We start from the raw sequence: 4230 nt of genomic DNA on the forward strand, positions 1-4230 counted from the left end.
ACGATATGATGGTCATCTCCAACCAAGGAGAGAAGCTTCAGAAGGAACCAACTCCACCCACCCACACCTTGAACTTGGACTTCTCGCCTCCGGAACTATGGGGAGATGTGCCCGCATGAGTCTTGGGTTTGGAAGGAGCCGGCGGGGAGCCGCAGCGCACTGGGGCTTTGCTCTGTGGGGCGGCATGTTCCTGGAGTCCCAATGGGATGGAGCTCTTCGTCACCCTCTTCCTGACTGTGGCTAAGAAACAGATTTTCTGATGACCCAGTTCAGCGGCGTTGCCCTGGAAATAACTCCGGCTTCTTCAACTGCACAGACAACCGAGTGGGCACCTCCTAATTCCCTGCTCTGAACTGCCTTCTGCCCAGCTAGCAGGAGGGACTCTCGTCTGGCACCCGCATCCTGGTGGCTGCTCGGCTCCTCCTGGTCTCCCCCGTCAGGGAGATGCTCAGCTGGTACCCAGACATCACTGCCTATTCCTCTCCTTCTCTCACCACGTCCCCATCAGGCCCTTCAGCAAATCTGGTCGCTTCCACCTCCAAACGCAGCCCAGGTCTGAGTAGCCCTCCCCCTCCATGGCGCCCGGCCACCCCCTCCCCATCGTGGCCTCGCGGATGCCCGTGTCCCCTGCTCCCACTCGTCCCCATCCAGTCCTTTCTCCAAACGACAACCGGGGGTGGGCGGCTCCTGTGACATAAAGCATATTTTTGTTTCTTTGTAAATTTATATACAGCAGAATTTACTGTTCGAAGAGGTCCTGTGCTGTATAACCACCATCATGATCAGAATACAGAGAATAGCTCCGTCACCTCCCCCGCCCCCAAATCCTCTCTGTTTGTCCCATGGTAGCTAAACCCTCCTGTCTCTAGCCCCCTGACGACCTCTGGTCTGTTCTCCACCTCTATAGCTTTATGTTTTCCAGAAGGCCATGTAAATGAAATCGTAGAGAACAGATACCCAGCTGGAGCTGACACAACAAAAATACCGCAGATGGGGGGCGGGGGGAGGGCGCTTACGCGGCATACGTGTGGTTTTGCACAGCTCTGGACGCTGGTGCCCAGGACCGAGGTGCCAGCATACTGTGGACTGAGCGTCCCCATCTCCTCCAAATTCATGGGTTGAAACCTAATCCCCACTGTGATGGTGTCAGGAGGTGGGGCCTCTAGAGAAGCTGATGAGTCCTGAGGACGTGAATGGGATTAGTGCCCTTATAAAAGTGACCCTCGAAAGTTCCCTTGTCATCCTAGCCCGTGAGGTTACAGCTAGAAGGCACCACCTCTGAAGCGGAAGCAGGTCCTCAGCAGACCCCGCGCCTGCCAGCACCCTGGTCTTGGACTTTCCAGCCTCCAGAACCTGGAGAGAGAAATATCCGTCGTTTATAAGCCACCCAGCCTGTCGTATTTTGTTACAGCCGCTCACACTAACACATGGCCCCTCTGCTCTCTGTGAGAGCCCTGCCCCTGGCTTTCTTGCTGTGACCTCACATAATGGAGAGAGCGAGCAGGCTCTCTGGTGTCCTTATAAGGACACTAATCTTATCAGCTCAGGGCTCCACCCGTATGACTTCATCTAACCTTAGTTACCCCCTAAGGACCCTCTCTCCAAAGACAGTCACCCTGGGGGCAGGGCTTCAACATAGAGTTTGAGGTGGATGGAGCTCCGTCCATAGCAGAGAGTATGACACTTTGCATCTGGCTCCTTTTTCTTAACACGGCGGATTTTAGGCGCGTTCGTTTTGTTGAGCGCACCAGTAACCAGTGGTTTTTATTGCTGAGTCGCATCTGTGTGGACACCTCAGTCTCCCTGCTCAACCCGCTGAGGGACGCTCGGGTGGTTTCCAGTTTGGGGCAATTATGAGCAGAGCCGCTACAAACCTCGACACACAGCGTTTTGTGTGAACGTAAGTTTTCATATTTCTCTAGGATTCATCTTGGAGAGTGGGATTTCTGGGTCGTATGATAAATATGTTTAACTTTGTAAGAAAGGGACAGACTATTTTCCAAAGTGGCTGTGCCATTTTGCATTCCAATCGGCGATGTGTAGGAGTTCCAGTTTATCCTCACTGGCACCTGGTACTATGTGTGTGTGTTTGTGTGTGTGTGTGTGTTGGCCATTTGAAAGGGTTTTCAGTGGTATCTCATTATGTCTTTTTTTTTTTTTTTTTTGTTAAGTAGGCTTCATGCCCAGCACAGAGCCCAACTCGGGGCTTGAACTCACTACCCTGAGATCAAGACCGGAGCTGAGATCAAGTGTCTGATCCTTGATTGACTGAGCCCCTGAGGCACCCCTCGTTATGGTTTTGATTTGCATTTATTTAATGACTACTTAACGTTGAGGATCTTTTCATGTGTTTACCATTCATGTATCTTCCTCAGCAAAGCCTCCTCTCAATTTTTTTGCCCATTTTAAAAATTAGGTGGCTTGTTTTGTCATTGTTAACATTTGAGGATTCTCTTGTATTCTGGATACAAGTCCTTTGTTAGATGTGTGATTTGCAAATATTTTCTCCCCATCTGTAATTTTTCTTTTCATTTTCTTAAAAGTATCTTTCAAGGGCCCCTGGGTGGCTTAGTCAGTTAGGCGTCTGACTTCGACTCAGTTCATGATCTCACAGTTCGTGCGTTCGAGCCTCGTGTTGGGCTCTGTGCTGACAGCTCAGAGCCTGGAGCTGCTTCAGATTCTGTGTCTCCCTCTCTCTCTGCCCCTCCCCCGCTCGTGCTCTGTCTCTTTCTCTCTGTCTCTTTCTCTCTCTCTCTTTTTGCTCTCTTATAAAGAGCATAAGATTCTAATTGTGATAAAGTGAAATTGATCAATGCTTTCTCTCTTATCGGTTGTGAGTTGCTACCTAAGAATTCACTGCTCAACTGAGGCCACAAAGATTTTTATCCTGCACTTTCTTCTAACCATTTTATACTTCTATATTGTACATTTAGGTGTATGATCCATTTTAAGTTAGTTTTTTTGTATAAGATGTGAGGGATTGGTGGAGGCTTTTTTTTTTTTCACATGGATGTCCAATTATTCCAAACAGTGGCTGAAAAGATTATTTCTTCTCTACTGAATTGCCTTTGTACTTTTGTCAAAATCAGTTAAATATCTGATAAGGGATTTATATTTAGAATATATAAAGAACTCTTACAACTCAATTATAAAACACAGCCCAATTAAAAACGTGGGAAAGATCTGAAAAGAAATTTCTCCAAAGAAGATGTACAACTGGCCAGCAGGCACATGAAAAGATGTGCAGTACCATTAGTCATCGGGGAAATGCAAATTAAAATCACAATGCGATACCACTCTATACCCGCTAGGATGGATGTAATTAAAAAGGCAGTTTATGACTAGTGTTGGCCCAAATGTGGAGACATTGGACCCTCATACTCTGCAGGTAGGAAACAGTCTGGCAGTTCTTTAAAATGTTAACCTGAGTTACCATACAATCCAGCAATTGTACCCGAGAGAAAGAGCAACATGGGTCCACACAAAAACTTGTCCATGAATGCTCACAGCAGCATTGTTCATGGCATCCAAAAAGTATCAACTCAAATGTCCATCGACTGATAAATAAAATATGGTATATCCACACCACAGAATATTATTCACCAATAAGTAGGAACAAGGCAATCCTTGCTCCTACTTATTGATCCAAGCTACAACATGGATGAACCTCAAAAACACTGTGCTAGGTGAAGGAAGCCATTCATGGAAGACCACCTATGGTAGGATCCCATTTCTACGAAATGTCCAGAATAGGCAAATCTATAGAAATTTGTAGATTCAGAGCTGCCTAAGACATGGAGACAGGATGATGGCTAGGGAGTCCAGAGTGTCTTTTGGAGGTGATGAAAATGTTCTAAAACTGATTGTAGTGATGGCCGCACAACTCTGAGAATATACCAAAAAAACATTGGATTGTACTATGTTTTAAATGGGTAAATTGTAGAGTATGGAGTTAAATCTCAGTAAGGCATTTACCAGAAACCGAAATCAAGGGGCCATAAATTTGTGGACCTACTTCTGAACTCTGTTCGGGTCCACTGATCTATGTGCCAATCTTTTCACTAAGACTACACTATTTTGATTACTGTGACTTTGTATTCAGTCTTTAAATCAGGTAGTGTTAGCTTCCAGCCTTGTTCTTCTATCTCAAAGTCATTTGGGCTATTTTAGTTCCTTTGCTTTTCCATTTGAAATTTTTTTCTTTTCTCCATGTGAATTTTAAGTCAGCTT

This window comes from Hyaena hyaena, unplaced genomic scaffold (genome assembly GCF_003009895.1).
Source record: "Hyaena hyaena isolate Hyena2069 unplaced genomic scaffold, ASM300989v1 scaffold_328, whole genome shotgun sequence".
NCBI lineage: Eukaryota > Metazoa > Chordata > Mammalia > Carnivora > Hyaenidae > Hyaena > Hyaena hyaena.